This window comes from Rhinoderma darwinii, chromosome 2, assembly GCF_050947455.1.
Source record: "Rhinoderma darwinii isolate aRhiDar2 chromosome 2, aRhiDar2.hap1, whole genome shotgun sequence".
Lineage (NCBI taxonomy): Eukaryota > Metazoa > Chordata > Amphibia > Anura > Rhinodermatidae > Rhinoderma > Rhinoderma darwinii.
In genome coordinates, this window is record NC_134688.1 from 339,128,825 (window position 1) to 339,151,925 (window position 23,101).

The 23,101-nt window shown below is 40.5% G+C and overlaps 1 pseudogene; it reads left to right on the top strand.

Moving 5' to 3' along the window:
* Positions 1 to 330: 330 nt before the first annotated feature.
* Positions 331 to 11,786, top strand: LOC142741846 (SLAM family member 9-like; annotated as a pseudogene).
* Positions 11,787 to 23,101: the final 11,315 nt, after the last annotated feature.

Consider the following 23,101-nt stretch of genomic DNA (forward strand, 5'->3'; position numbering starts at 1 on the left):
CACTACTCCCCACAGCTTTCATTCCGGCCAGGCTGGTTACAGAGTTCTTTCTTTTGTCTGTAGGTTTAATATACAGTCTTTTTGTTGTTTTTGGGGTCTCCGCATCATCAGGTGCCGCTAGTTCTGGGGCACCGCCAGATGTCACAGGCGGCGTTCCCTCAGCACCCTCCGCTTCACCGACCTCCATATCTGCTGCATCATGGATCTGATGTTTGGGAGGAGGGGTACCGCCACCATGCCTTCATGACCGGTGTCGCTGCTAGCAGCCGATAACCCTTCTTCTGTAGAATGAACATTTAGACCAGGACCTCAGTGATGGTCATATCAATCATGGTGGAGAAGAGATGTCCTCACATCCAGAGTATGAAGGAGTCCAGAAACAGACACTGGGACATTATCGGAGCTTCAACACGTCTTTTGTTCGAAGTATTTTTGATGTTTTTAGAAGATTATCCAATCTGGACAACCCATGACCATATGGTCGATTAGGGCACATAGACATCTTAGGTTCCATAATCAGCCGATCACCGGAGGAGCCACCTTTAGAAAAAAAACAAAAGGTTGTCCAGACTGGATAACCCCTTTAGGCCCTGGTTCACACAGTTTTTTTTCCTTCAGGAATTTTGAGGCAGAATTATGACCTGCCTTATTTTTTCTTGCCGTGATATCACAGCGTTTTGCGCCATTGAGCGCCGCGGGCAGAAAACAAATCTTCCTCTAATGGGAGTTTAGAGGCGTAACTGTGGCATAAAAGAGCGTGCCGCTTTTTATTTAAAAAAACGCCTCCGCCTCCCATTGAGATCAATGGGATGCTGTTTCGGACATTTTTTAAATGTTGACGCGGTTTCCGTGTCAATATCCGCACAAAAAAACTTAGTGTAAACTGGGCCTGGGGGTACGTGCACACACAAAATCAAAAACGTTTGAAAATACGGAGCGGTTTTCAAGGGAAAACCGCTCCTGATTTTCAATGTTTTTTAAGCCACTCGCGTTTTTTTGGTGCGTTTTTTACGGCCTTTTTTGAGCGTTTTTTCTATAGAGTCAATGAAAAACGGCTCCAAAAACGGCTCAAGAAGTGACCTGTACTTCTTTTTCACGGCCGTTTTTTTACGCAGCCATTTTTCATAAAAAAACGGCCCGATTTTTTCTTCTGCGTCCGAATTTTTGGCTGTTTTACTGCCGTTTAACATACCCTCAATATAAATTGCTGCTTTGAAACATCTGCTGGTTGCCCTTGGAAACAGACGTTGTCAGATGTTAGACATGTGACCAACAGCAAAAGTATCAGCAACCAGGATCGGGTCATTCTCAGGCAGGGTTCAATAGATCATAATGACCAGAGTCCATCTCTTATTTTCCAGCATCGGAGAGAAAGGAAAGGATCTGATTGGCCCACAAAATCGAGCGTCTTTTGGAGCGCATTAAAGTAACATTTTGTCGTTAGGTTTTGGCGTCCAGATCCGACCCAGCTCACACAGCTGTAGGGCTTGTTACAAGAAAGGGCTCTAAAACACTGTAACCTGCCTTCTACCCGTGTTGGCTGAACATGATTAGGATGGGCTCACCGCTTCTGTATTTCTTCCATTCACTGACAACCAGCATAAATCTTGAAAAAGAATTTTTTTATTACAGACTTAAAATTTAGACAACAAAACTAGACAGGCAGAAACTGTGCCATATTTATATCAGTGGCACACGTATGATAAGATTGGCGCATCTTGTTATACAGAAAAAAAATGGCGCACATCAATAATCTGGCACAATTTACGATTCCGCTTAGCAACGCCCAGTTATCAAAATCGTCCAGGAACCGCCCTGTTCACACAGAGTCTTTTGCAGGCAGAAAACTCCGTCTGGAATTTTGAGACAGATTTTGACTTGCCTGCACGCCGTTAGACACGTTTTTCTGCCGCGGCCATTGAGCGCCGAGGGCAAAAAACGCTTTCTATGCCTCCCATCGATGGCAATGGGAGGTCAGAGATGGAAACGCCTAAAGAAAGGGCATGTCGCTTTTTTTTCCTGCTCGTCGGAAAAAAACGCCTCTGATTGAAATTGGGAGGAGATTTCAATGTTTTTTTGCCGCAGTTTCCAACGCGGTCCCTGCTACAAAAAACTCTGTGTGAACAGACCTAAGGCATCATGCATGCAACTTTTTCCGTTTTGCGGACCGTAAAACACGGATTCTAGCGTGCAGCTCTCTTTGCATTAAAGCTATTGCAAGAAGCGGCAATTGTATCTTCTCTAGTTACATCCGGAGCTGCATCAGAAATTCTACTCACATGCAGATTATCATTGCAATCATGTCACGTGAATGAGGATCTTAGAGCAATTCTACATCACAGCCAAAAGTATTATATAAATGAATAAGTTACCTGTCTCTCTGGTCTGTAGGATTCCCGCTCTTAATTGAAATCACCTGCGATAGATGGGAGGGGAGTTGGGGTACCGCCTTCTTATTTACATATGCAAATACAGGGCCTATAGTCCACACCTCCACAGACATTAACCCCTTGAGGAGACAATGAATTTTGTATTTTCTTCCTCCACAGCCATAACATTTTGGTTCTTTCCCCTGACGTATCTATATGAGGTCTTGGTTCTTGCAGGACAAGTTGTAGTTTGTTTAGGGCATATTGATGGCTCTGTTTATGGGGGGCATACTGCTGGCGCTGTTTATGGGGGGCATACTTCTGGCGCTGTTTATGCGGGGCATACTGCTGGCACTGTTTATGGGGGCATACTGCTCGCACTGTTTATGGGGGGCATACTACTGGCACTGTTTATGGGGGGCATACTTCTGGCACTGTTTATGGGGGTCATACTGCTGGCAGTGTTTATGGGGGCATACTGCTGGCACTATTTATGGGGGGCATTCTGCTTGCAGTGTTTATGCGGGGCATACTGCTGGCACAGTTTATGGGGGAGAATACTTCTGGCACTGTTTATGGGGTGCATACTGCTGGTGCTGTTTATGGGGGGCATAAGTCTGACACAGATTATGGGGGGCATACTAATGGTACTCTGTATAGGGGAATATACATCTGGCACTGTTTATGGGGGCATACTGTAGGTGCTGTTTTTGGGGGAGTATACTCCTGGCACTGTTTATGGGGGCATATTTCTGGCACTGTTTATGTAGGGCATACTTCTGGCACCGTTTATGAAGGCCATATTGCTTGCGCTGTTTATGGGGGGACGTACTGCTGGTACTGTTTATGGGGCATACTTCTGGCACTGTTTAGGGAGGGCATACTCCTGGTACTGTTTATGGGGGCATACTTCTGACACGGTTTATGGGGGGCATACTTCTGGTACTGTTTATGGGGGCATACTGCTGGCGCTGTTTATGGGGAGCATACTGCTGCCGCTGTTTATGGAGAGCATACTGCTGGCACGGTTTATGGGGGAATACTCTTGGTACTGTTTATAGGTGGCATATTTCTGGTGCTGTTTATGGGGGCATACTGCTGGCACTGTTTATGGGGGGCATACTTCTGGTACTGTTTATAGGGGAGAATACTGCTGGCACTGTTTATGGGGGCATACTTCTGGCACTTTTTATGGTGGCATACTGCTGGCACTGTTTATGGGGGGCATGCTGTTGGCATTGTTTATGGTGGAGCATACTGATGACACTGTTTATAGTAGGGCATGCTACTGGCAATGTTCATGGGGGTATACTGCTGGCACTATTTCCTGGGCACTCTGTTGCTACTATTTTTGGGGTCACTGTGATGGTGTTGTTAATAGAGTGTTAATAGAGACACTTTGGTTGGCATTATGGGGGCATCAAATCCGACTTTTGCTATGGGGCCTTTTGATTTCTTTGGATGTGAGAAGTTTTTATTCTACTGTATACAGGTGATTTTGTTTTGCCTTTGAATTAAACCAGAATGTTCTCTTTCACTGCCAGTAAGCAGAGATCTTGAAAATGGTGAAACACAAAATCTATTAGAAAGCTGCAGAACTTTATATACAATAATTTTGATCTATTGATGTACAATCAGTAATAATCTCTTGTGTTCTGTGTCTGCAGGAGGTGAAGCAAATATCCGCGTCCAGAAGAGCGCTCTACTACACGGGTCTGTCACTATGGCTTATTCTCCTTTACTGAAGACGGGAATAATAACTTTAATTGCCTGGAGATTTGATAAGAATAACACACGCACCTTAATACTGGACACTACTAGAAAACCGCATTTAATATACGACTCTCAGTTCAAGGATCGTCTACGAATATCCGATAACTTATTTACATTGACTATAATGGATCTGACGATGGAGGACAGTGGGGTTTATAATATTGACCTTACAGATGCAACTGGTAAAGTGGATTCCAATTCATTTAATGTCACTGTCTATGGTACGTATTCACATTGATTTCACAATATCTGGGTGATTTAAGCAGCCGCCCCCACCCCCCCTCGCCGTCCACCAAGTGTTTCGGATTAAGAAAGCCCAGTCCCGCTCTCCTACCCTGTCCTGTTGAGTCCTGTAAGGTCCCTTTATTGGAAAGCTAAGATTTGCAAAAAGTCTATCTCATCGGTTTCACCAGCAGGGGGCAGCATCTGTATGGTGGTATTATTTGAGCACTGTATGTTGGTATTATTTGAGCACTGTATGTTGGTATTATTTGGACACTGTATGGTGGTATTATTTGAGCATTATATGGTGGTATTATTTGAGCAATGTATTGTGGTATTATATGAGCACTGTATGGTGGTATTATTTGAGCACTGTTTGGTGTTATTATATGAGCACTGTATGGTGGTATTATTTGAGCATTATATGGTGGTATTATTTGAGCTCTGTATGGTGGTATTATATGTGCACTGTATGGTGGTATTATATGTGCACTGCATGTTGCTATTATTTGGGCACTGTATGATGGTATTATTTGAGCAATATATGGTGGTAATATTTGAGCATTATATGGTGGTATTATTTGAGCACAGTATGGGGGTATTATTTGAGCACTGTATGTTGTTATTATTTGGGCACTGTATGATGGTATTATTTGAGCAATATATGGTGGTAGTATTTGAGCATTATATGGTGGTATTATTTGAGCAGTGTATGGTGGTATTATATGTGCACTGCATGTTGGTATTATTTGGGCACTGTATGATGGTATTATTTGAGCAATATATGGTGGTATTATATGTGCACTGTATGGTGGTATTATTTGAGCTCTGTATGTTGGTATTATTTGAGCACTGTATGGTGGTATTATTTGAGCACTGTATAGTGGTATTATATGTGCACTCTATGTTGGTATTATTTGAGCACTGTATAGTGGTATTATATGTGCACTGTATGGTGGTATTATTTGAGCACTGTATGGTGGTATTATTTGAGCACTCTATAGTGGTATTATATGTGCACTGTATGTTGGTATTATTTGGGCACTGTCTGGTGGTATTATATGTGCACTGTATGGTGGTATTATTTGAGCAGTGTATGGTGGTATTATATGTGCACTGCATGTTGGTATTATTTGGGTACTGTCTGGTGGTATTATATGTGCACTGTATGGTGGTATTATTTGAGCACTGTATAGTGGTATTATATGTGCACTGTATGTTGGTATTATTTGGGCACTGTCTGGTGGTATTATATGTGCACTGTATGGTGGTATTATTTGAGCACTGTATGGTGGTATTATTTGAGCATTATATGGTGGTATTATTTGACCACTGTATGGTGGTATTATGTGAGCACTGTATGGTGGTATTATTTGAGCACTGTTTGGTGGTATTATATGAGCACTGTATGGTGGTATTATTTGAGCATTATATGGTGGTATTATTTGAGCTCTGTATGGTGGTATTATATGTGCACTGTATGGTGGTATTATATGTGCACTGCATGTTGCTATTATTTGGGCACTGTATGATGGTATTATTTGAGCAATATATGGTGGTAATATTTGAGCATTATATGGTGGTATTATTTGAGCACAGTATGGGGGTATTATTTGAGCACTGTATGTTGTTATTATTTGGGCACTGTATGATGGTATTATTTGAGCAATATATGGTGGTAGTATTTGAGCATTATATGGTGGTATTATTTGAGCAGTGTATGGTGGTATTATATGTGCACTGCATGTTGGTATTATTTGGGTACTGTATGATGGTATTATTTGAGCAATATATGGTGGTATTATATGTGCACTGTATGGTGGTATTATTTGAGCTCTGTATGTTGGTATTATTTGAGCACTGTATGGTGGTATTATTTGAGCACTGTATAGTGGTATTATATGTGCACTCTATGTTGGTATTATTTGAGCACTGTATAGTGGTATTATATGTGCACTGTATGGTGGTATTATTTGAGCACTGTATGGTGGTATTATTTGAGCACTGTATAGTGGTATTATATGTGCACTGTATGTTGGTATTATTTGGGCACTGTCTGGTGGTATTATATGTGCACTGTATGGTGGTATTATTTGAGCAGTGTATGGTGGTATTATATGTGCACTGCATGTTGGTATTATTTGGGTACTGTCTGGTGGTATTATATGTGCACTGTATGGTGGTATTATTTGAGCACTGTATAGTGGTATTATATGTGCACTGTATGTTGGTATTATTTGGGCACTGTCTGGTGGTATTATATGTGCACTGTATGGTGGTATTATTTGAGCACTGTATGGTGGTATTATTTGAGCATTATATGGTGGTATTATTTGACCACTGTATGGTGGTATTATGTGAGCACTGTATGGTGGTATTATTTGAGCACTGTTTGGTGGTATTATATGAGCACTGTATGGTGGTATTATTTGAGCATTATATGGTGGTATTATTTGAGCTCTGTATGGTGGTATTATATGTGCACTGCATGTTGGTATTATTTGGGCACTGTATGTTGGTATTATTTGAGCAATATATGGGGGTATTATTTGAACATTGTGTGGTGGTATTATTTGAGCACTGTATGGTTGTAATATTTGAGCACTGTATATTGGTATTATATGAGCACTGTATGGTGGTATTATTTGAGCACTGTGTGGTGGTATTATATGTGCAATGTATGGTGGTATTATTTGAGCACTGTGTGGTGGTATTATTTGAGCAGTGTATGGGTTGTATTATTTGAGCACTGTATGTTGATATTATATGAACACTGTATGATGGTGTTATATGAGCACTGTATGGTGGTATTATTTGACCACTTTATGGTGGTATTAGTTTAGCTCTGTATGTAGGCATTATTTGAGCACTGTATTGTGGTATTCCTTAGGCACTGTATAGTGGTATTATTTGGGCACTGTATGGTAGTATTGTTTGAGCACAGTATTGTGGCATTACTTGGGCACGGTATGGCGGTATTATATGTGCACTGTATGGTGTTATTGAGCACTGTATGGCGGTATTATTTAAGCACTGTATGGTGGTATTTGAGCACTGTATAGTGGTATTATTTGAGCAATGTATTGTGCTACTATTTGAGCACTCTATGTTGGTATTATTTGAGCACTGTTTGGTGGTATTATATGAGCACTGTTTGGTGGTATTATATGAGCATTATATGGTGGTATTATTTGAGCACTGCATGGTGGTATTATATGTGCACTGTATGGTGGTATTATTTGAGCACTGTATGGTGGTATTATATGAGCACTGTATGGTGGTGTTATTTGAGCATTATATGGTGGTATTATTTGAGCACTGTATGGCAGTATTATTTGAGCACTGTATGGCAGTATTATTTGTGCACTGTATTGTGCTACTATTTGGTCACTCTATGTTGGTTTTTGAGCACTGTATGATGGTTATATTGAGCAATGTATGGTGGCATTACTTGAGCATTATATGATGGTTATATTAAGCACTATATGGTGGTATTATTTAGATACTGTATGGTGGTATCATTTGAGCACTATAATTACTTGGGCACACTATGGTGGTATTTATTTGGCACTGCTGCTTAGGCACTGTACAGTATATTATTTCTGCTGTGTATGGTGGTATTACTTGGGCACTGTATGGTGGTATTATTTGGGCACTGTATAGTGGTATTTACGTAGCACTGCTGCTTAGGCACTGTACAGTATATTATTTCTGCGGTTTGTAGTGGTGGCACTGTATATTAATGTCTTCTGGAAGTGCTAATTTGTGGTACTGTTATGTAGGCACTATATTGTATGGCACTTTATGGTATGGTACGGTATAATATGCGCCCTGCATGATAATTCACCATATGGGCATAACTCCACAGGACACCATCTAGGATTAAACCGTCCCTGCCGACAGCTATGTGATATCTATGGTGATCTTAAGACTGATATATTTTATTTTCTATAGAGCACGTTCCTCATCCATCTATACATACCGAAGTAAAGGAAAATACCGCAGACCCATGTGATGTTATCCTCCATTGTTCTGTCCCATCGAGGACCTCAGATTTCTCTTACACTTGGGTACTTTCTACAATCTGAATTATATATGAGCTGCATATTAATGGAAGCACCTTCCAGATATCAAGACCACCGGACCAGCAGGACATGGAAGTCCTATATATAGTCCACAACCCGGCAGACCAGATGAACGTCTCCATCCAGCTGCACGGTATCTGTGCAGCTGCAGGTGAGCGATTTAAAGGGGTCTTCAGTGTATATATATATATATATATATATATATATATATATATATATTTTTTTTTTTTATATACTGTATTTAGATAGCAACATTGGGCACTTTCAATTATGATTGTCCATCTGAGAGCTATACGGAGGGATGGGGTGGGGGTCGTTCTGAAATGTTTGCCGATATAGCTTCTCCATTCCTGGGGTAACACGTAGAGAGGAGTATATATGTATGTCCTACTCGTCTACTCTCCCAGATTCCTAGCAGAGCAGCGTCTACCACAATTACTGACACTCGCCACCAGGGGGTGTCGCATATGCACGTACATTGCTCTGACTGTAATGTGGCAGCTGCAGGCAACCAGATATGATCATGTAAAGTGTCACTGTCATAAGAGGCTCCCCTCCAATAAGCGGTGATGAAGGTTCTAGTGGCGCCGCTGATTGGAGGGGTGAAAGCTTTATCTGAGCTCTATAATGTAATAGAGACGTTATCTTTCCCAACATCTGATGAGTGCAGAATATCTGGTGCAATCCCTCACATTCAAAGTATAACTTGTACTAGCAAAGAATGCTGGGAGATTTCAAGTCTAAAGCCGGCAGAATTGCGAATTTAGCTCTGGAGTATAATACGGGCTGTAACTCAGGATATGGCACTGTTTATAAGGAGGCACTCTGCTGTTACTGTATATAAGGAGGCACTCTGCTGGTGCTGTATATAAGGAGGCACTCTGCTGGTACTGTTTATAAGGTTGCACTCTGCTGGTATTGTATATAAGGAGGCACTCTGCTGGTACTGTATATAAGGAGGCACTCTGCTGGTACTGTATATAAGGAGGCACTCTGCTGGTAGTGTATAAGGTTGCACTCTGCTGGTATTGTATATAAGGAGGCACTCTGCTGGTATTGTATATAAGGAAGAACTCTGCTGGTACTGTATATAAGGAGGCACTCTGCTGTACTGTATATAAGGAGGCACTCTGCTGGTATTGTTTACAAGGAGGCACTGTGCTGGTACTGTATTTAAGAAGGCCCTCTGCTGGTAATGTATATAAGGAGGCACTCTGCCTTCTTATATACAGTACAGCAGAGTTCCTCCTTATATACAGTACCAGCAGAGTGCCTCCTTATATACAGTACCAGCAGAGGGCCTTCTTATATACAGTACAGCAGAGTTCCTCCTTATATATAGTACCAGCACTCTGCTGGTATTGTACATAAGGAGGCACTCTGCTGGTACTGTATATAAGAAGGCACTCTGCTGTACTGTATATAAGGAGGCACTCTGCTGGTATTGTATATTAGGAGGCACTCTGTTGGTACTGTATATAAGGAGGCACTCTGCTGGTACTCTATTAAAGGAGGCACTCTGCTGTTAATGTATATAAGGAGGCACTCTGCTGATACTGTATATAAGGAGGCCCTCTGCTGGCACTGTTTATGTGGAGGCACTCTGCTGGTACTGTATATAAGAGGGCAGTCTGCTTGTATTGTAAATAAGGAGGCACTTTGCTGGTATTGTAAATAAGGAGGCACTCTGCTTGTATTGTTTATAAAGAGGCACTCTGCTTGCACTGTTTATAAGGAGGAACTCTGCTGGCACTGTTTATAAGGAGGCACTCTGCTGATACTGTATATAAGGAGGCACTCTGCTGGCACTGTTTATATGGAGGCACTCTGCTGGTATTGTATATAAGGAGGCACTCTGCTGGCACTGTTTATATGGAGGCACTCTGCTGGTATTGTATATAAGGAGGCACTCTGCTGGCACTGTTTATAAAGAAGCACTCTGCTGGTTCCTGTTTATAAGGAGGCACTTTGCTTGTATTGTATATTTGGAGGCACTCTGCTGGAATTATTTATGAGACGGCACTCTGAAGGCAGTGTTTATAAAGAGGCACTCTGCTGGTACTGTTTATAAAGAGGCCCTCTGCTGGTACTGTTTATAAGGAGGCTCTCTGCTGGCACTGTTTATAAGGAGGCACTCTGGTGGCACTGTATATAAGGAGGCACGCTGCTGGTACTGTTTATAAGGAGGCACTCTGGTGGCACTGTATATAAGGAGGCACTCTGCTTGCACTGTTTATAAGGAGGCACTCTGCTGGTACTGCTTATAAGAGGTACTCTGCTTTTTCCTGTATATAAGAAGGCACTCTGCTGGCATTATTTATGAGAAGGCACTCAGCTGGCAGTGTTTATAAAGAGGCACTCTGCTGGCACTGTTTATAAGGAGGCACTCTGCTGGTACTGTTTATAAAGAAGCACTCTGCTGGTTCCTGTTTATAAGGAGGCACTCTACTGGTATTGTATATAAGGAGGCACTCTGCTGGCATTATTTAAGAGAAGGCACTCTGCAGGCAGTGTTTATAAAGAGGCACGCTGCTTGTACTGTTTATAAAGAGGCACTCTGCTGGCACTGTATATAAGGAGGCACTCTGCTGGCACTGTTTATAAGGAGGCACTCTGCTGGCACTGTTTATTAGGAGGCACCACTGCTGGTACTGTATATAAGAAGGCACTCTGCTGGTACTGTTTATAAGGAGGCACTCTGGTGGCACTGTATATAAGGAGGCACTCTGCTGGCACTGTTTATAAGGAGGCACTCTGCTGAAACTGTTTATAAGGAGGCACTCTGCTGACACTGTATATAAGGAGGCACTCTGCTGGCACTATTTATAAGGAGGCACTCTGCTGGCACTGTTTATAAGTAGGCACTCTGCTAGTACTGTATATAAGGAGGCACTACTGCCGGTACTGTATATAAGGAGGCACTCTGCTGGTACTGTTTATAAGGAGGCACATTATTTTTGCCCCCCCCCCAAGCCCTTTAAATGGGTGAATATGAAGCTGCAATGAATTGTGGGATAGGGGCATTTTGGTGATGCTGTTCCCATAGAAGTGATTACTGGATCTGTAGGGAAAGAAGGACAAGTCTCCTTTCGTGCTGCCCCCTGGCTCTGGTCGTGCGTCCATAAGTATAGCGGGCGCAGCCAGCGGTAGTTCTCGGGTCCGGGAACCTGATGGGACCTAAAAGCACCAGTTTTATATATGACACACACATGGTAAGTGAGGGGCGAAGAAGAGGAGGCAGCGGGTACATTTATTCCTCCACTATTCTCTTTTATCAGGATCCCCTAAGTCCCCGGAGTATATAAATGTTGACCGACACGAAGTAACGACATGTTAACCAGATATTATACATCAGGTAAGAGAAGCAGAATATCGATTCTCCAGTCTGTTCCAGATATTGGGATATATAAGGGTATGTTCACATTTGGCATCAGTGGGTACAGCAAAAAGTATGGCTGGTGTCTGTATTAGTCGTGGTTATCCTACATTTTTGTGGGCAGGGGGCGTAGTAGGCATAGGGCAGTATGGAAATAATTGGGACAGGTCCTAGAAAACGTGAAGTCCAATTAATTTTTCTTCCTACTTTCTAACAGCTCCGTATGTTGTGGAAATACGGAGATGTAGGTGGAGCCCCCGTCACATATTCCAGCACCTGCCTGGCACCCACTCTGCTGATGAGGCGGCACCAGATATACAATGACGTAAGGACAAGGAAAAAATTATCTACAAGCAAAGTAAATCAATGGTCTCCAATCTATAAAACTACAACTCCCAGCATGTCCTAACAGCGGCAGGTATCAGTTGGAGCGCCACAGGTTGGGTGCCATGGATGTAAATACAACGTTATATTACTATTATGCGTAATCGAAATTCGGTATAGAATGACCATGTGATGTACCATGTGATCCAAAAATAAAAATCGCAAAAAATAAAATGGCGTTTTCGTAAACATTTTTCGTAAAATTGTGTAAAAATTGTGCGGTTGTGCCGCAATTCACAGTTGAAATGGATTTTGACCGTGAAGCCTAATGGAATAGTGACTATGGAAATTGACCATGTACGCTCACGTGATTTAATGTCTTATTGATATTACTTCATTCTTATTGGTTAATTGAAGGTTTCCGCGGGGGTGTGAACCTCTATCGTGATTGGACACCAATGTATATCTATGTTATTAATAAAATCATTGGTAAAATCAGTTCTACTTCCTGAATAAATCAGATCAGATCTCTGTCAGGATGAATCGGTCACCACGTTTATGCTGTCCTCCCTCCAGCCGCTGATTGACAGCTTTCTCCCTATTACTGTGCATAGCAGGAAAGCTGCCAATCAGCGGTGAGTAGGTGGGGGGGGGGGGAGAACCTGAAGCTCATGATTACCGAGGGCTCCTAGCTCCCAGCACGATGCAGGCGCTGTAACATTGTATATAGTCTAATGCTTAGAGCTTATACTGTAATATTAGCTATCACCCCTAGATGGCGCTGCCATAAAGAAACAGGCTGTGGTAGAGCGTAGCTTGGGTAGAGAGATCCATAGTTGCACACTAGGTTGAGATGGAAGCGACAGTCACTGTAGCACAACCCGGCTTGGGGGACAACTACCTGGTCAATATCCCCGACCCAGGTTCTAGGACCGCTTCGTGTCATCCTAGAAAACCTCTATTACATTTTGTATAATTTTGTTATCTGATAAATTGTATGACGTTGCGCAGCGGGAATTGTATTTATGATCCACAGGATCGAGTTCTTCTCCAAGATGTTTTACGACCAGAAGGATCGATAGGATCACATTGGTCTATAATTGGCTGTTTCCACCTCTCAATGGAGAGTGACTGAGCGTGTGCGGCTTTGTCTGATCAGCATGGGACACATCACGGAACGTTATGAGAGAGGAATTAAAATAACACCAGGGGGCGCCATAACAAGCACGTAACAGCAATATCTAGCCAGAGAAATCGACTTTCGCATGGACCATAGAATTTTCATTGAGCCCGTACACTGCTCGGAGGAAAGACGATCAGAAACGAAGTCGCACATTGCTCACCCGAGAGAGTCTACCGCTAAGTTTTAGCGATAATGGGGGTCTCAGTGCTCGAACCCCCACCGATCAAAACTTCTGACATGTCAGTCTGACGTCAAGACTTTTTTAAAAGTTTAGTTATAAATGCGAAGGTGCCAGTCAGAAAAATGATTTCGACTTCAACCCATTATTTTACAGGTCCACTTCCAAAAGCGATTTTATGACATGGAGTATTAGGGCTTTTCAGACGAACGAGTGTAAACTCAGACGTGAAAAACATTAGTTTTTCACGGTCTGAGTCGCACCCGTGCGGGACCCGTTTTCACGGATCCCTCATAGACTTGAGTCTATTGAGGGTTCTGTGAAAAAGGACAAAAATAGGACATGGGCCCTTCACATGGTTCGTTAAAACGATGGCCGTGTGAACAGCCCAATAGAAATACATTCAGCCGTGTAACAGCCGTTACAAAAACGTCCGTCACACGGATTCCATTTACCGTCGTCTGAATAAGCCCTAAATCTGTGGGGATCGTGTTTTGCTTTAAAGTCCGATTTTATAAAGAACAAGTTGTATTCTAAAGAATATTGGTTCAGCCCACAAAATTGTTTTTAATTGGACTTCCCCATACAGTATAATGCCCCCATAGCTGCCCCATACGGTATAATACCCCCTTAGCTGCTCCTAGTGCCAGAGTCCACGTAGATAGTACCACAGTGCCCATGTAGATAGTACCACAGTGCCCATGTAGATAGTGCCATAACACCTTTATAGATAGCGCTATCCCCCCTGTAGTCATTGGGACCCCCTCTAGGGGCAGAATCCCCAACCTGGAGGAGATCCTGACGTCACTGACCATATATGGACAGTGACATCAGGGTTTCCCTCTAGGTGCGGAATCTCCGGCCAGAGCGTAAAAAAGTTTAAAGTTAGAAAAAAATAACCTTTTCCCAGTTTTTTTCAAAAGTAATGTAAAAAAATAAACAGAATTGATATCGCTACGTCCGTAAAAGGCCGATCTATTACAATATACCATTATTTAACTCGCACGGTGAACACCGTAAAAAACGTAAATAATTTAAACCGCCAAAATCGCTGTCGTTTTCGTTTTTACCGCACGGCAAAAGCTGTAAAAACCTAAAACCCAAAAAAATGGAATCAGATTTTTTTCCTATATTCCTATATTTTCCTATTTTTTTTCAGTTTCCCAGTAATTTTTATGGCACTTTAAATGGTACCAATAGAAACTACAATTCCTCCCGCAAGAAATAAGCCCTCACAACACTTTACTGACGGAAAAAGAAAAAAGTTATGACTCTTGGAAGGCGGGTAGCGAAAAACGAAAATAAGAAAGCAAAAAATGTATCAGTCCTGAAAGGGTTAATTCATTTCTAATGAAAAAAATATGTATGACCCCATGTGGGGTATTTCCGTACCCGGGAGAAATAGCTTTACAAAAATCAGTTGTTTATCTCTCCTTTATCCCTTGTGAAAATGAGAAAATGCAAAATTTTAGTGGAAAAAAATTGTAATATTAATTTTCTCCGCCTAATTCGAATAAATTCTGCAAAAGACCCGTGAAGTCTAAATGCTCACTATACCCCTAGAAAAATTCCTTCAGGGGTGTTTCCAAAATGGGGTAACTTGGGGGGCTTCCACTGTTTTGGTCCCTCCAGGGCGTTGCAAAGGCGGCATGGCACTGAAAAACAATCCAGCAAAATCCGTGCTCCAAAATCCAAATGGCGCTACTTCCCTTCTGAGCGCTGCCATCGGTCCAATCAGCAGTTTATTACCACATATGGGGTATTGCCGTAATCAGGAGAAAATGCTTTACAAATATTGTGGTTATTTTTTCCTTTATTCCTTGTAAAAATTTAAAATTTCTATGCTTTTTCAGAAAAAAAGTTGATTTTTATTTTCACTGCCTAATTCCACTAAATTCTGCAAAAAACCTCTGTGGTCAAAATGCTAACTATACCCCTAGATAAATTCCTTGATAGGTGTAGTTTCCAAAATGGGGTCACTTTTGGAGGGTCTCCCCTGTTTTGGTCCCTCCAGGGCGTTGCAAACGCGACATGGAACCGAAAACCAATCCAGCAAAATCCATGCTCCAAAATCCAAATGGCGCTCCTTCCCTTCTGAGCCTTGCTTTGGGTCCAATCAGCAGTTTATTACCCCATATGGGATATTGCCGTAATCGGGAGACATTGCTTTACATATGTTGGGGTGCATTTTCTTTATTATCTCTTGTAAATATTAAAAATGTCTATGTTTTTTCAGAAAAAAAGTAGATCTTAATTTTTACTGACTAATTCTGATAAATTTAGCGAAAAACCTGTGCGGTCAAAATGCTAACTATACACCTAGATAAATTCCTTGAGGGGTGTAGTTTCCAAAATGGGGTAACTTTTGGGGTGTTTCCACTGTTTTGGCACCACAAGACCTCTTCAAACCTGACAAGGTGCCTAAAATATATTCTAAAGAAAAGGAGGCCCAAAATCCACTGGGTGCTCCTTTGCTTCGGAGGCCGGTGCTTCAGTCCATTATCACACTAGGGCCACATGTGGGATATTTCTAAAAACTGCAGAATCTGGGCAATAAATATTGAGTTGCATTTCTCTTGTAAAACCTTCTGTGTTACAAAAAAAAATGTATTAGAAATGAATTACGGCAAAAAAAATAACATTTGTACATTTCACCTCTACTTTGCTTTAATTTCTGTGCAACGCCTAAAGGGTTAAAACACTTTCTGAATGCTGATTCGAATACCTTGAGGGGTGCAGTTTTCAAAATGGGGTGACTTCTGGGGATTTTCTAATATATAAGGCCCTCAAAGCCACCTCAGAACTGAACTGGTCCCTGAAAAAATAGCCTTTTGAAATTTTCTTTAAAATATGGGAAATTGCTGCTAAAGTTCTAAGCCTTGTAACGTCCTAGAAAAATAAAAGGACGTTCAAAAAACGATGCAGACATAAAGTAGACATTTGGGAAATGTTAACTAGTAAGTATTTTGTGTGGTATTACTTACTATCTGTTTTACAAGCAGATACGTTTAAATTTAGAAAAATTCTAATTTTTGCAAATTTTTTCTAAAATGTGGTGTTTTTCAGAAATAAATACCAAAATTATTGACAACTTTTTTTCACTAACATAAAGTACAACATGTGACGAGAAAACAGTCTCAGAATCGCTTGGATAGGTAAAAGCATTCCAACGTTATTACCACATAAAGTAACACATGTCAGATTTTAAAAAATTGGTTGGGTCCGGAAGGCCAAAACAGGCTGGGTCCTGAAGGGGTTAAAAATGACAAAACATGACAGTTTCTCATTAGGGCGAGCACCCATACAAATCAGTAAAGGGTAACTAAACGTTCCACAAACTTCTGACACGCCAAAGTGACTTATCAAAAGTTTTAATTGGAGGGGGTCCAAGCTCTGAGACCCCCACCAATCCTAAAACTAAGCGGCAGAAGAGCTCCTGTGAGAGCTGAGCAGCTCGGTTTCTCTTCATCTTTTTCTGGAAATCCGATGTATCGGAGTACGGGTTCATAGACTTTCTATTGAGTCCGCATTCAGATACACTGATTTCCGGAAAAAGCCGAGCACTTCTGCCGCTTAGTTTTAGCGATTGGTGGGGGTCTCAGTGCTCGGACCCCCTCCAATAAAAACTTCTGAAATGTCACTATGACATGTCAGAAGCTTTTCGGAAGTTTAGTTACTCTTTAAGAATTTACATAACATAACACAGAATGAAAATCCCACCAACAAAATGGATGACATTCGTTTAAATATTGGAAACTTTATTAATATTTAACAATGGCATCCTTGACACCAAAAAACATTACAAGACCACATGACACCTGAACATTCCATGACATCACAAGATCACATGACACCTGAACATTCCATGATATCACAATGATCACATGACACCTGAACATTCCATGACATCACAATGATGTACTTGGTGTATGAAGACCATAGACTATTGGGCGGCTCATTTTTACATGAAGAGACTGAAGACCTGATGAGAGCTCTTCACGTGACCAGCACCAAGAAAGGAAGAGAAGTCCTTCAGGTATGTAGGGAAGTTGTACACCCGACATTTATGAGCTGACATATGTCCGTGCTGAGGAGATTCCAGGATCTGAACTTTCTCTATGACCATATGACCGGCGTTTCATCTTCCAGTCCCGGAGAATTGAATGATATCTACATCTGCTATGAGCAGGAGTAGATTTGCTCCATATTTTGTGCCAATTTTTGCATAAGTGATGCTAAATATTTTGGTCTATGAGGGGCCTCGCTCCCGCTGTGGAACCCAACTAACTATTCTTGTCACTTATAAAAGTGGTGAAATGTGTGAAAAGCTGCAGTTATGGCGCAAATGTGGCATGCACCATAATGTGACTTTTTCTACGGCATAAAAGTGGTGTAGAGCATTTGATAAGTTTCCCTCACTGGATTATTCATGTCTATTATTGTGTATATCTGTAATTACATATTTATTCTGGGTGATATGTATACTGGGTTATATGTATACTGGGTGATATGTACACTGGATGATATATATACTGGATGATATGTATACTGGATGATATGTACACTGGATGATATATATACTGGATGATATATATACTGGATGATATGTATACTGGGTGATATGTATACTGGGTGAATTGTACACTGGATGGTATGTATACTGGGTGATATGTATACTGCGTGATATGTATACTGGGCTATATGTATACTGGATGATATGTACACTGGGTGATATGTATACTGGGTGATATGTATTCTGGGTGATATGTATACTGGATGATATGTATACTGGATGATATGTACACTGGATGATATGTATACTGGATGATATGTACACTCGGGGATATATACACTGGAGATATGTATACTGGGTGATATGTATACTGGATAATATGTATACTTGATGATATGAACACTGGATGATATGTATAGTGGATGATATGTATACTGGGGATATGCACACTTGGTAATATGTATACTGGATGATATGTATACTGGGGGATATGTATACTACGTGATATGTATACTGGATGATATGTATACTGAGTGATATGTCTATTGGGTAATATGTATACAGGGTGATATGTATACTGGGTTATATGTATACTGGGGGATATGTATACTGGGTGATATGTATACTGGGGGATATGTACACTGGGGGATATGTACACTGGGGATATGTATACTGTTTGATATGTATACTGGGTGATATGTATACTGGGTGAATTGTACACTGGATGGTATGTATACTGGGTGATATGTATACTGCGTGATATGTATACTGGGCTATATGTATACTGGATGATATGTACACTGGGTGATATGTATACTGGGTGATATGTATTCTGGGTGATATGTATTCTGGGTGATATGTATACTGGGTGAATTGTACACTGGATGGTATGTATACTGGGTGATATGTATACTGCGTGATATGTATACTGGGCTATATGTATACTGGATGATATGTACACTGGGTGATATGTATACTGGGTGATATGTATTCTGGGTGATATGTATTCTGGGTGATATGTATACTGGGTGATATGTATGCTGGGTGATATGTACACTGGGTGATATGTATACTGGGTGATATGTATTCTGGGTGATATGTATTCTGGGTGATATGTATACTGGATGATATGTATACTGGGTGATATGTATACTGGATGATATGTATACTGGATGATATGTACACTGGATGATATGTACACTGAATTATATGTATACTGGGTAATATGTACACTGGATGATATGTATACTGGATGATATGTACACTGGTTGATATGTATACTGGGTGATATGTACACTGGATGATATTTATACTGGGTGATATGCATACTGGATGATATGTATACTGGATGATATGTATACTGGATGATATGTATATTGGATGATATGTTCACTGGGGGATATGTACACTGGGGATATGTATACTGGGTGATATGTATACTTGGTGATATGTACACTGGATGATATGTATACTGGGTGATATGTAAACTGGGTGATATATATACTGGGTGATATGTATACTGGATGATATGTACACTGGGTGATATGTATACTGCGTGATATGTATACTGGATGATATGTACACTGGATGATATGTATACTGGATGATATGTATACTGGATGATATGTACACTCAGGGATATATACACTGGAGATATGTATACTGGGTGATATGTACACTGGGTGATATGTATACTGGGTGATATGTATACTGGATGATATGTACACTGGGTGATATGTATACTGGGTGATATGTATACTGGATGATATGTATACTGGGTGATGTGTATACTGGGTGATATGTATACTGGGTGATATGTATACTGGATGATATGTATACTGGATGATATGTACACTGGATGATATGTATACTGGATGATATGTACACTCGGGGATATATACACTGGAGATATGTATACTGGGTGATATGTATACTGGATAATATGTATACTTGATGATATGAACACTGGATGATATGTATAGTGGATGATATGTATACTGGGGATATGTACACTTGGTAATATGTATACTGGATGATATGTATACTGGGGGATATGTATACTACGTGATATGTATACTGGATGAAATGTATACTGAGTGATATGTCTATTGGGTAATATGTATACAGGGTGATATGTATACTGGGTTATATGTATACTGGGGGATATGTATACTGGGTGATATGTATACTGGGGGATATGTACACTGGGGGATTGTAGTGAACATAAAACTGTTGTGTTGTGTTTTGTTTTTCTTCCAGAACAGAAAATCTCATCAAATCAAAAGATAAAAGACACAAAGACATCAACTCAAGATTAAGACACAATCTCAAGACTAAGACACAATCTGAAGACTAAGGCACAATCTCAAGACTAAGACACAATCTCAAAACTAAGACACAATCTCAAGACTAAGACAATCTCAAGACTAAGGCACAATCTCAAGACTAAGACACAATCTGAAGACTAAGGCACAATCTCAAGACTAAGACACAATCTCAAGACTAAGACACAATCTCAAGACTAAGAAAATCTCAAAACTAAGAAAATCTCAAGACTAAGAAAATCTCAAGACTAAGAAAATCTCAAGATTAAGACACAATCTCAAGACTAAGGCACAATTTCAAGACTAAGACACAATCTCAAGACTAAGGCACAATCTCAAGACTAAGACACAATCTCAAGACTAAGGCACAATCTCAAGACTAAGACACAATCTCAAGACTAAGGCACAATCTCAAGACTAAGACACAATCTCAAGACTAAGGCACAATCTCAAGACTAAGACACAATCTCAAGACTAAGACACAATCTCAAGACTAAGACACAATCTCAAGACTAAGACACAATCTCAAGACTAAGACACAATCTCAAGACTAAGGCTGGGTTCACACGAGCATGTTACGTCCGTAATGGACGGAACGTATTTCGGCCGCAATTCCCGGACCGAACACACTGCAGAGAGCCGGGCTCCTAGCATCATAGTTATGTACGAGGCTTAGGAGTCTCTGCCTCGCTGCAGGACAACTGTCCCGTACTGTAATTATGTTTTCAGTACGGGACAGTAGTTCCACGGAGAGGCAGGGACTCCTATCATAATACATAACTATGATGCTAGGAGCCCGGCTCCCTGCAGTGTGTTCGGTCCGGGACTTGCGGCCGAAATATGTTCCGTCCATTACGGAAGTTACATGCTCGCGTGAACGCAGCCTAAGACACAATCTCAAGACTAAGACACACTCTCAAGATCAAGACAATCTCAAGACTACGACACACTCTCAAGAATAAAACACAATCTTAAGAATAAGACACAATCTCAAGAATAAGACACAATCTCAAGACTAATATACAATCTCAAGACTAAGACACAATCTCAAGAATAAGACACAATCTCAAGAATAAGACACAATCTCAAGACTACGAATTATTTTTAAGATTAAGACACTCTCAAGATTAAGACACAATCTCAAGACTAAGACACAATCTCAAGACTAAGACACAATCTGAAGACTAAAACACAATCTCAAGAATAAGACACAATCTCAAGACTACGAATCAATTTTAAGATTAAGTTACACTCTCAAGATTAAGACACAATCTCAAGAATAATACTCAATCTCAAGACTAAGACACAATCTCATGATTAAGACACAATCTCAAACCTAAAACACAATCTCAAGAATAAGACAATCTCAAGAATAAGACACAATCTCAAGCATAAAACACAATCTCAAGACTACAACACAATCTCAAGACTACGACACAATCTCCAGAATAATACTCAATCTCAAGAATAAGACACAGTGAAGTACTCATGGGAAGATTAAGACATCATCACTAAACAGAGATTAGGTTAGAATAAAGGTGTTTTCCCATAATCAACATTCATCACTTATCCTACAGGACGGGTGATAGATATCTGATGGCTGGAAGTGCGAGTGCTGGCACCCCAGTGATCACTAGATCATAGGTCTATGTTTCTTTCCCCTGTGTACTACGACACAATCTCAAGCTTAAAACAGAATCTCAAGATTAAGACACAATCTCAAGAATAAGATACAATCTCAAGATCAAGACACAATCTCAAGACTATGACACACTCTCAAGAAGAACACACAATCTCAAGAATAAGACTCAATCTCAAGATTAAGACATAATCTCAAGAATAAAACAAAATCTCAAGAATAAAACACAATCTCAAGAATAAGACACAATCTCAAGACTACGACACAATCTCAAGAATAAGACTCAATCTCAAGAATAAGACACAATCTCAAGAATAAAACACAATCTCAAGAATAATACTCAATCTCAAGAATAAGACACAGTGAAGTACTCATGGGAAGATTAAGACATCATCACTAAACAGAGATTAGGTTAGAATAAAGGTGTTTTCCCATAATCAACATTGATCACTTATCCTACAGGACGGGTGATAGATATCTGATGGCTGGAAGTGTGAGTGCTGGCACCCCAGTGATCACTAGAACATAGGTCTATGTTTCCCCTGTGTACTACGACACAATCTCAAGATTAAGACGCAATCTCAAGATTAAGACACAATCTCAAGAATAAAATACAATCTCAAGATCAAGACACAATCTCAAGACTATGACGCACTGTCAAGAAGAAGACACAATCTCAAGAATAAGACTCAATCTCAAGATTAAGACATAATCTCAAGAATAAAACACAATCTCAAGAATAAAACACAATCTCAAGAATAAGACACAATCTCAAGACTACGACACAATCTCAAGAATAAGACTCAATCTCAAGAATAAGACACAATCTCAAGAATAAGACACAATCTCAAGATTAAGACAAAATCTCAAGGCTAAAACACAATCTCAAGACCTTATAAGACACAGTGTCAAAATTAAGACACAGTCTCATGATTAAGACACAATCTCAAGTCTAAAACACAATCTCAAGAATAAGACACAATCTCAGGAATAATACACAATCTCAAGAATAAGACACAATCTCAAGACTACGACACAATCTCAAGACTACAACACAATCTCAAGAATAAGACACAATCTCAAGAATAAGACACAATCTCAAGATTAAGACTCAA